At 46.0% G+C, this 12,287-nt stretch overlaps 1 protein-coding gene across 1 annotated transcript in view; it reads right to left on the bottom strand.

The window, feature by feature from the left end:
• LOC136608658 (oocyte zinc finger protein XlCOF29-like) overlaps window positions 1-12,287 on the bottom strand; it is a 354,481-nt gene that overhangs the window by 82,343 nt on the left and 259,851 nt on the right. The gene's annotated exons all lie outside the window — the stretch shown is intronic.

Raw genomic sequence — 12,287 nt, forward strand, 5'->3', positions numbered from 1 at the left:
GTGCCTCTGCGCTGAACCCTCAGGAAGGTGTCTGCACGAAGGTGTCTGCGCACACCACAAGCCCTTATTATACCTGCAGGAAGGTGTCTGCATGCCACAAGCCCTTATTATACCTGCAGGAAGGTGTCTGCGCACACCACAAGCCCTCATTATACCTGCAGGAAGGGGTCTGCGCACCACAAGCCCTTATTATATCTGCAGGAAGCTGTCTGTGCACTACAAGCCCTTATTATACCTGCAGGAAGGTGTCTGCACACTACAAGCCCTTATTATACCTGCAGGAAGGTGTCTGCGCACCACAAGCCCTAATTATACCTGCAGGAAGCTGTCTGCGCACCACAAGCCCTTATTATACCTGCAGGAAGCTGTCTGCGCACCACAAGCCCTTATTATACCTGCAGGAAGCTGTCTGCGCACTACAAGCCCTTATTATACCTGCAGGAAGGTGTCTGCGCACACCACAAGCCCTTATTATACCTGCAGGAAGGTGTCTGCGCACACCACAAGCCCTTATTATACCTGCAGGAAGGTGTCTGCGCACACCACAAACCCTTATTATACCTGCAGGAAGCTGTCTGCGCACACCACAAGCCCTTATTATACCTGCAGGAAGGTGTCTGCGAACCACAAGCCCTTATTATACCTGCAGGAAGCTGTCTGCGCACCACAAGCCCTTATTATACCTGCAGGAAGGTGTCTGCGAACCACAAGCCCTTATTATACCTGCAGGAAGCTGTCTGCGCACCACAAGCCCTTATTATACCTGCAGGAAGGTTTCTGCGCACCACAAGCCCTTATTATACCTGCAGGAAGCTGTCTGCGCACCACAAGCCCTTATTATACCTGCAGGAAGCTGTCTGCGCACCACAAGCCCTTATTATACCTGCAGGAAGCTGTCTGCGCACCACAAGCCCTTATTATGCCTGCAGGAAGCTGTCTGCGCACCACAAGCCCTTATTATACCTGCAGGAAGGTGTCTGCGCACTACAAGCCCTTATTATACCTGCAGGAAGGTGTCTGCGCACCACAAGCCCTTATTATACCTGCAGGAAGGTGTCTGCGCACCACAAGCCCTTATTATACCTGCAGGAAGCTGTCTGCGCACAACAAGCCCTTATTATACCTGCAGGAAGCTGTCTGCGCACCACAAGCCCTTATTATACCTGCAGGAAGCTGTCTGCGCACCACAAGCCCTTATTATACCTGCAGGAAGCTGTCTGCGCACCACAAGCCCTTATTATACCTGCAGGAAGCTGTCTGCGCACTACAAGCCCTTATTATACCTGCAGGAAGCTGTCTGCGCACTACAAGCCCTTATTATACCTGCAGGAAGGTGTCTGCATGCCACAAGCCCTTATTATACCTGCAGGAAGGTGTCTGCGCACACCACAAGCCCTCATTATACCAGCAGGAAGGGGTCTGCGCACCACAAGCCCTTATTATATCTGCAGGAAGCTGTCTGCGCACTACAAGCCCTTATTATACCTGCAGGAAGCTGTCTGCGCACTACAAGCCCTTATTATACCTGCAGGAAGCTGTCTGCGCACTACAAGCCCTTATTATACCTGCAGGAAGGTGTCTGCATGCCACAAGCCCTTATTATACCTGCAGGAAGGTGTCTGCGCACACCACAAGCCCTCATTATACCTGCAGGAAGGGGTCTGCGCACTACAAGCCCTTATTATACCTGCAGGAAGCTGTCTGCGCACTACAAGCCCTTATTATACCTGCAGGAAGCTGTCTGCGCACTACAAGCCCTTATTATACCTGCAGGAAGGTGTCTGCATGCCACAAGCCCTTATTATACCTGCAGGAAGGTGTCTGCGCACACCACAAGCCCTCATTATACCTGCAGGAAGGGGTCTGCGCACCACAAGCCCTTATTATACCTGCAGGAAGGTGTCTGCGCACACCACAAGCCCTTATTATACCTGCAGGAAGAGGTCTGCGCACCACAAGCCCTTATTATACCTGCCGGAAGGGGTCTTTGCACCACAAGCCCTTATTATACCTGCAGAAAGGGGTCTGTGCACCACAAGCCCTTCTCCTCACTGCTTACTGCAATTACAGAAACTGCACCAAAATACCCAACAAAACCGCACAAAAACAGTTTAACATAAACTTACCCGAATCCTCCAGCGTCTTAGGGAGATTATATACTTTTTTTTCACCTTATTTGTTTTAAATTTCAATAAAATAATGCAGCAACCGTCAGTGTGTTGTATATGTGTATATATATCCTCTGGCTGATAACAGAGACAACAGAAGGAACTAGGACCTGCTACACTGCAATAACTGAAGGACCTGTGATGATGTCATCATCATGTGATCAGTATATAAGGGGGCGGAGCTCAGCAGTAAGAAGTGGCAGATGAAGGCTCTGTGATGCCGGTGATGTGACGGGAGGGACGGAGCTCCTGTGATCTGTGAGGAGGGTGAAGGACGGACAGAGACACCAATTCCCAGCAATGTACAGAAGAGGCAGGATGTTATATGGCGGAGAGGCTTACAGAGGAGCGGCCCCTCACACAGCGACCGGTCATAGGAGGAGGCGGCTTAGTATTATACTTGTACATAGATGAGGCCTCTGCAGGGTGTCGGTCACACAGTTACATGTAGGGCACCATGCAGGCTTACAGAGGAGCGGCCCCTCACACAGCGACCGGTCATAGAAGGAGGCGGCTTAGTATTATACTTGTACATAGATGAGGCCTCTACAGGGTGTCGGTCACACAGTTACATGTAGGGCACCATGCAGGCTTACAGAGGAGCGGCCCCTCACACAGCGACCGGTCATAGGAGGAGGCGGCTTAGTATTATACTTGTACATAGATGAGGCCTCTACAGGGTGTCGGTCACACAGTTACATGTAGGGCACCATGCAGGCTTACAGAGGAGCGGCCCCTCACACAGCGACCGGTCATAGGAGGAGGCGGCTTAGTATTATACTTGTACATAGATGAGGCCTCTACAGGGTGTCGGTCACACAGTTATATGTAGGGCACCATGCAGGCTTACTGAGGAGCGGCCCCTCACACAGCGACCGGCCATAGGAGGAGGCGGCTTAGTATTATACTTGTACATAGATGAGGCCTCTACAGGGTGTCGGTGACACAGTTACATGTAGGGCAACATGCAGGCTTACTGCCTATTAGTGACCCCCATACTATTACCTCAGGCGGGCTGTGCCGCACCTTCTAAGTCTAAGGGCTCATGCCCACGGCGTATGCGTAAAACAACATGTGTCTTTTTTTTATGTAACTAAATTATCTTACACTACTCTTGAGTACAATTTTGTTTATATTTTGTATAAAATCTACAATGTTTAACACAACATGTCATTTACTGCTTAAAATAATTTTCTAGGACTTATATATTGATGACCCGTCGTCAGGATAAGGCCAGTTTGCGCATTGCGAGGTGCATAAATCTCACACGAATATGAACTTCATTCCTTTGAATGGGGTCATATATATGAGCATGTTTTTCCCCCGCATCGCGGGAGAGAATCACGTCATGTCCTATCTTTGGGCGTTCTCTCAAAACACATTGCCCATTGTTTTAATGGGACAGGAAAACACATTACACGACGTGCGAAGTGCACGTGAGTGCGATGCGAGGCTCCCACTGAAAACAATGGCAAACACTTGCCAATCCTTCGATACGACTGAAAGCCACGCTGGAGGATCTCAATGTTACTGAAATGATGGGAGGCATTGAATGAGCGCGATATCACGCCAAGTTTCACAGACTGATATCGCGCTCTGCTGTGTAGATCGCCTAAGTCATCCATGGTTAATCAATGGCGGTTCCACCTATCGAGATACCCACTAATCTGCTGTTTGAAGTGGTTTGGTGCTTGAGTTGATGCCAAGGCCACGTCAGTCCTGGAATAGGAGCTCCTATTTCCTTGAATTCCACATTAAGGAATGACTAGCGAGGGACGCTCTCTTACTCTTCCCAACACGTTTATTCAATTATTTTATTTTGTGCCTTTTATTCTACACGGAAATTCTCTGATCCAGGCCACCAGCACATTGAACGCCATTCAATTCAACTGCATTGAACTCCAGTTTCATAGTTGCCCAAAAGTCCAGTACAATGATGGCAATAGTAGCACCACCGTCCCGGTACAAGTTACCAGTACAGAGACCGGTGGTAGTGTGAGGCCACGCACACAAGGCGACCAGGTTCAGGGTGTCCTTGACAGACCACCAGTAGAGAGGATCATCTGATTATCCAACAAGCACATTGTCCAGCATCCAGAGACAGGTGGCACCATCATTAGACTCCTGTTTTCCGGAACCATTTTCAGTCGCTTGGTTTAACCCTTTGCAATCCAATTTTGGATTCAGGGTTTCCTAGGGGGCTTTCTCTTTCTGCCATTATACAATGGCACCATCTGCTGGCTAGACCCAGTACTGCAATATCGGACATGCTTGAGTTGCCCCCGACAACAGAGCGACCAGTAATATACAGTAAGAATACCCTAACGGATGTCTTCTGACATAGGAGCTGTACAGGCTTCAATCAGAATGTCTTCAGACGTCAGACAGTGGATTGGAAAGGGTTAAGGACATTTATCCCATATACTGCCTTTGACAACCACCCACCCATTATTGCCTCTGCTTGCAGTGGTATCATGGATGATCAAACTGGACTGCTATGGAGTGTAATCAGGTTGTCTTCAGCAAAGAATTCAGGTTTAGTTTGGGCAATGATAACGGCCATGTTCATGTCTCTAGACCTAAGGCTCAGCGCCTCAATCCTGGCTTTGCTGTGGAGTGGCAAACTGCCCCCACCGCTAGTGTTATGGCCTTCGCAACCTATAGTTTTTCACTCCTAGTAGTGGTACAAGGGACAACGTCAGCTCAGCGATATGTTCAAGACATCCTGCAGCCACATGTGTTCCTCTCATGGCGGCTTCCAGCAGGATAATGCTCGGCCGCACACGCAAGGGGGTAACGGAAAGGCCTCCACAACATTGCCATGCTTCCATAGCCTGTCTGGTCACCAGATGTATCACCAATAGGACTATCTATGTATGTGTTGATGTATAGGACTATCTTGGACACCAACTTCAATAGCCTCCAACTTTGCACAATCTAGAGGCTCAGTTACAGCAACTGTGGACTAATATGTCGCAGGATGCAATGCAAAAACTGTATGCATCCATGCCTACCTGTATCGCATCTTGTATCCGAGCTAGAGGCGGTACAACAGGGTACTAGAGCCTCCATGCCCATCTGTATGACATCTTGTATCCAAGCTAGAGGTGGTACAACAGGGTACTAGAGCCTCCATGCCCATCTGTATGACATCTTGTATCCAAGCTAGAGCCAGTACAACAGGGTACTAGAGCCTCCATGCCCATCTGTATGACATCTTGTATCCAAGCTAAAGGGGGTACAACAGGGTATTAGAGCCTCCATGCCCATCTGTATGACATCTTGTATCCAAGCTAGAGGCGGTACAACAGGGTACTAGAGCCTCCATGCCCATCTGTATGACATCTTGTATCCAAGCTAGAGGTGGTACAACAGGGTACTAGAGCCTTCATGCCCATCTGTATGACATCTTGTATCCAAGCTAGAGGCGGTACAACAGGGTACTAGAGCCTCCCTTCAAGGATTCAATTCTCCACAATAAATGATCCTTTTGCTCTGGTACTGTAATCACTTGTATCAACATTACAATCACACAGAGAAAGTTTAATTTGATTTCTCACAACTCCTTCTAGTGCTTGATTATTATTTTTGACAGTGAGTGTATATGCTCCGTACATTGAAGTTTCTTATCACAAATTTTTAGGAAGGCGGTTTTAACTTTTTGAGAAAAATATTCTTGATGGTGACCAACTGCATACTGAGAGCCATTTCCGTGGTATCAGATATACCTGAATATGCTTCATATCATGATTTGGATTTTTGACAATGAGTGTACTTACATGCCATCACAATGTGCAGGCCTGCAATGAACATTCCTGGAATTACAAGAAATGGTAATAAAGACTCTAGTACTTTGGAACCAGAAAATGGAGATCCAATTAAATCTCTTAGAAGTGAGGCCACCCCTATTGTTCTAGGTCAACATTTCCCAAGTTCCCCAAACTGAAAAGAGGGGAAAAGAGCCAGAAAAGTTATAGAATGCTCCAAGAGGAGAGAAAGAAAGGACATTTGTCAACCATGGACTCTTCATATGTAACACACAGTATATCCACCATTATTAACTGAAATGTAGCCCATGCTCCAAAACAATGAAAGTTCACAGTATACCCCTGGATGGAAATTTTTATTATCATGCCACATCAAAGCCTGTAAAAATTGCCAAAGAAATTCCTATAATTACTATAAACTTGTCATTTTGGTAATATGTTTGGGTTCAGCTGGATGCTGGCTGTGTGACAGATTCTGGAAAGAGAGACAGAAAGAGTCTCCTATAGTGTCAGGTTAGAAAGAAGGGGATATGAGGACCCCAGAGAGACATGCGCTCACAAGATACGAAGGGATGGAAGATATTCCTGAACGATGAAGATGCTACACATGCTGGTAAAGCTGCTGTTTTATTGTGGAACTGGACAGTAATGGAAGATAATAATAATCTTTATTTATATAGTGCCAAATATATTCCACAGGGCTTACAAAAACAGGGGGCTACATAAAGACAAAAGTACAAAAATACAAAAACCACGGTTACATAGTATTTATGGAAACAGTAGGGGTGAGGGTCCCCTCCAACGAGCTTACATACTACAAATAACTGGGTGATACAGAAGGTAAAGGGGCTGGGGATGTGCAAGGCATGGTGAGGTGGAGAGTGTGGGATGCTATACATATAAGCAATGGTCAGACATTAAGCCGTGTGGTGGCTGAATTGGTGTGACTGTAGGGGGCGGTTGATGGCTGCTGATCGCAGTCACTAGGTCAGGGATCAATATTATGAGGCGGAGTACAGAGAGGTTTGGTTTAGGGGATAAGGTATGCCTCCCTAAAGAGATGTGTTTTAGAGCACCACTGAAGTTTTGTGAATTAGGGATTGAGCGGATAGTTTTGGGTAGCGCATTCCAGAGGACTGGTGCAGCTCTGGAGAAGTCTTGGCGATGGGAATGAGAAGATCGAATTAAAGTGGCATTCAGAGCGGAGGGCCTGGGCTGGGTGGTGGATTGAGATGAGCGAGGCGATGTAGGATGGCGGAGTGCTATGGAGAGCTTTACGGATGAATGTAGGGAGTTTAAATTGAATTCTGTATTTGACGGGCAGCCAGTACCGTGACTGGCAAAGGGCAGAGGCGTCCAAGTAGCAGCTAGACAGGAAGATGAGCCTCGCTGCTGCATTCAGGATAGATTGGAGGGGGTAGTCTGGAGCAGGGGAGGCCGACCAGCAGCGAGTTGCAATAATCAAGGCGAGAGTGGATGAGGGCAACAGTGAGCATTTTTAGTGTGTCCACGGAGAGAAAAGGGTGGATTCTTGCGATGTTCTTGAGGTGCAGCTGACATGATCGGGCCACAGATTGGATGTGGGGGGTAAAAGAGAGATCAGAGTTGAATACAACCCCAAAGCAGTGGGCGTGCTGTCTGGGAGTTATGTTGGTGCCACACACTGAGATGGAGATATCAGGATGAGGGTGGGAACACCAGAAGATCAGTTTTTGAAAGGTTTAGTTTTAGGTAGAGAGAGGACATAGTGTTAGAGACAGTGGACAGACTGGCGATGTTTTGGAGGAAAGGTGCACAGATGTCACGAGAGGAAGTGTATAACTGGGTGTCGTCAGCGTAGAGGTGGTATTGGAGGCCAAATCTTCTGATAGTTTGTCCAATAGGGGCTATGTAGATAGAGAAAAGGAGGGGGCCAAGGACCGAGCCTTGGGGGACCCCAACAGCAAGGGGAAGAGGAGGGGAGGCAGAGCCAGCAAAGAGGACACTGAATGAACAGTCAGGTAGGAGGAGAACCAGGAGAGAGCAGTGTCCTTTAGGCCGATGAAGCGAAGCGTATTGTGGAGGAGTTTGTAAGCAACAATGTCAAATGCTGCGGAGAGATCAAGGAGGATCAATAGAGAGTAGTTACCCCTCGATTTGGCTGTCAGGAGCTCGTTTGACACCTTTGTAAGGGTGGTTTCTGTTGAGTGTTGGGGGCGAAAGTCGGACTATAGGGGGTCGAGAAGAGAGTTGTCTGATAGCTTATAGCTTCTAACACGGGAGTAAACCTGGCATTCTAGTAGTTGGGAGATAAAGGGGATGTTGCAGATGGGTCAGTAGTCGGCAGCATCACTCAAGTCCAGAGTCGGTTTCTTTAGCAGTGGGGATATGATGACATGTTTGAAAGAGGAGAGAAAAATGCCAGGAGGCAGAGAGAAGTTGAATATAGTGGTGAGATGGTAGATAACTGCCGGGGAGAGGGACCGGAGGATGTGTGAGGGGATGCAAATGGACATAGTTATGTCTGGTAACTTTTGACTCCAAGATTTGTTTGTCACCAATGTCAGCTATTAACTTGTATTCAACTAACACCTTAGTGCCTGTGCTTGGTTGGCTTTCACATATGTGGTACACGAGTGGTAAAATTAAAGTTTGCAATTTGGCTAGCTCATGGAGGCTTACTGTTTAATGATATGTTGCACTTATGCTTTCGAGGCTGATTTAGACACAGATTCTTTCTTCTTGCACTAAGGATCATGGGCATCTCTTGTGCGACCTAGAGATTAACATTGATGCAAGTACCTGGTTGGCCTCTATGGACATGGAGGCATTTCCCATAGCTCAAGTCTTCTAGCCGTCAAACATTTTCATGGGGACTCACTACTGGTGAAAAAGTTTTAGAACACCTCAATTTTTTCCAGTTATTTTTGACATGAACACAGTTCAAGTCCAGCAAATAATGTGAAATAGTACAAAGGTTCAAAAGTAAATTAAAATATAAAAATATTTTGAAAGTGTAACCTGAAACGCAACAATAGTCTGAATTTGTGCATTCAATGCTGTGTACCTGATGCTATGCAGTAAATGTCCTGTTGGGGCTTTATATCTTGGGCAAACACAACAGAAACTTTAAGCAAGGATGAGGTCTCATCGCCACACAATTATAAAGAGAAAGACATAATTCCCTGTGGTGGAGCACTTTTCTAGTCACGAACACAACGTGGAAGTCAGGAGAGTTATTATATTGAAAGGCAATTTCAAATCACAGCGCCACAAAAGAATTTTGGGAATAGAAATTTATAACAACTAATGACATTTTCGACACACTGTGTGTATATATATATGCATGCCTCTTCAGATCCATTTCATTATGCCTTGATGAAGGACCCTGCGTAGGACTAAAAGCTCGCATTAACATTGTGTGTTTTTGTTGGCCATTAAAAAGGTATCATATCTACAAGATTACTTAGTTTCTCTTACTGAGAACTATCAAACCTTTGCACATTACTTTCAACTCCCCCAATTCTATATAAACAGTGTTAGAACAGACTGCATTACAACACCCTCTACGGCAGGATTTGGACAGTTTTGCTCTTCAGGACAGAACACAGCATAATGGCAAGAAAAGGCAATTAACCAAATAAGAAATAAAGACAGACAATTACAAGCCCTAGAAGTGTAGATCCGTCCTACAAAGAAAATGTCAAGAAAGCCAAGGTGGCAGGGAGTACATTTTTAAAAGGCACTTGGAAACTGGAGGAAACTCTAATAGACCAAAGGTCAATACAAGATCAGACAACAGGTTTTTAAGAGTCAATAGTTTGTGTGATTGTTGCTTCACAGAACAAAATCTTCAAGCACAGCTTAACGCAGCACGAAATAATCAAGTTTCCATTTCAACTGTGAAGAGAAGACTTCTATCTACAGGTTCGAGAGGTAGAGTATCAGTAAGAAAGCCCTTGCTAAGACTGCAAAATAAAAACACTTGCCTTGGCAAAGCAGCACCTCCAGTGGACTACTGAAGAGTGGAAGAAGGTCTAATGGACTGATGAATCAAACTTTCATAGAATCATAGAATAACTCTGACATCTTTGGTTTTTGTACACCGCTGAGTAGGTGAAAAGATGGTTCTTGAGTATGTGACAACAAAATGCCAAACATGGAGGGAGTGTGATGGTCTAGGGCTTTTTTGCTGGATCTAGAGTTGGCAACTTGCAGAGGGCGACTGGTACACTGGACAAAAAGGGCTACCACAGCATTTTGATATGCCATGTAATACCCTCTTGTGTGCGCTAGTTGGTCAGGGGTTCATATTACAGCAAGACAATCATCCAAAACATACTTCTAGGTTGTAAGAAGACAACCATAGGCTGGCAGGCTTCACAGAATGGATTGGCCTGCAATGTCTCCAAACATAAACCCCATTGAGCTTTTTGGGATGAACTGGACAGAAGGGTGAAAGTAAAGCAGCCTACAAGTGCAGCACATTTGTGTGAACTTCTGCAACAATGTTGGGAAGAAATTTCTAAACAATATCTGAATTAATTTGTTAAAATAATTCCTTGATTGAATGCCTGTTCTATCAGCTAGAGGGCGCTACTCTGAAGAGTCAAAAATCGAGATTTAAATGGAATCTGTTACCATGTTTTTGGAAAAGCTTGCATTTTATTAAAAGCAGCCAAAAAAATGGACTAGTGCTGCATATTCATGAGATGCAGGCTAGCCACACCCACCCACCACACCCTCCAGCCAATGATTGACATTCCTATCTCTATGCATTGTATGCACAGTAATAGGCAGGCAACTGTCAATAAATGGCTAGAGGGCAGAGTGGGTGTAGCTAGCCTGCAGCTCATGAATATCAAGGACTACTTTAGTAGTCCTCTATGCATGTGCTACTGGTAATTGGCAAATTTCTCCCAAACTACTACACCCAGCAGACATATTAGTGTAATCAGTGTGACTGTCACTACCTTGTGCTGCCCTCAGTCTCTTTAATCTAGTGAAACAAATTAATCCATTATTTTTATCTAAACTGGTTTATTTGCTCTTTGCTTTCATTTCAAAATTATATTTGAGACATTAAACTGTGTAAATATCAATAAAAATTAGAAAAATGGAAGTGTTTAAAACCTTTGACCAGTAGTGTATTTCATGTGTCACCAGAAGAACCTGATTCCAGCTTGAAATTACAGTGGTGGAAATGTAATGGTTTGGTGCTGATTTACTCACTCAGTGGCGGTGTATGCACTCCATGATGAGCGAGAAATAAAATCTCCCAAATAAGAGACTAGTTGGACAGTAAGGTCTCATTCATTCACATTTGCTTATTTTGGTCTGGAAGTGCAACAGAGAAGGAGCAAAGTATAAAAGAAATAGTTTTAGGTCTTTCATGTTTTAGACCTACTCTTAGTTTTGACTTCATGTTCTGATAAAGTCCGTGTTATGGTGTTTGAGCATCAAAAGAGAATCACTTATCCCGGATATTTTTTGTATACAGTTTCATACTGTTTTAATGAATGTCCACAGATCGTCAGGATCAACATTGTAGGATAATAGGCTAAACTGGATGGAAGTATGTATTTTTGTCAGCCCTATAAACTACGTTACTATATGAGTCACATCCAATCAGGACGCCCTAGAACTGAAAATGTAAAAAAAAAAAAAGCAGGTTATTAACAAATAAATCTTAAGTGCACACAAAACAGTGGTGAACAACAGGTAAGGGTAGATAATGATTTAAAAAAATTACTGGGGGGGCGTGGCCTGGCGGCAGAGGAGAGCAGACGCGTGTGCCGGTGCTCCTCCGCACCCGGAAGCTAAAGAGGCAGATTGAAGGCGCAGCTGCGGAGGAAAAGCTACGAAAACCCAGCGGTTTGCCTCCCCTGGACGAGAGGAACATTTTAAGCCGACACTCGCCGAGAAAATCAAAATTTTCGGCTTGCTGGCGGGCCTGAAGCCGCGGGCTCGAGTACGGGAGGCGCCGTGATCAGAAGTGAGGCGAAGGGCTTGGGAGGCACCCCTGCTGGACAGATTCTGCCTGGCGGAGCCAGGGGGCGCAAAGGGGAGACAGGAGATGTCGCTTAAGAAGCGGAGAGAAGAAGGAGGGAGCCCGGTGGAAGCGGGTAAAGAGCCATCTGTTGCCACAGAGGAAGAGCCGGTAAGCGGGACTACCCGACAAGCGGGAAAAGACCAGGCGGTGGGGGGGGGGGGAAGAGACTGAGCTAGCGGAGGCAGTGGAGAAGAGGAGGCCCCCTTTTCATCTCCAGCATCCCCACCCCTCCCCCCGCTTCCACCATCACACGGCTGCAGTGGAGCCCAGTGCATACAGAGGCCACAAGCGGCCCCAGACATAGCTGACCTGCCCACTACA

The sequence above is a fragment of the Eleutherodactylus coqui genome, chromosome 1, assembly GCF_035609145.1.
Source record: "Eleutherodactylus coqui strain aEleCoq1 chromosome 1, aEleCoq1.hap1, whole genome shotgun sequence".
NCBI lineage: Eukaryota > Metazoa > Chordata > Amphibia > Anura > Eleutherodactylidae > Eleutherodactylus > Eleutherodactylus coqui.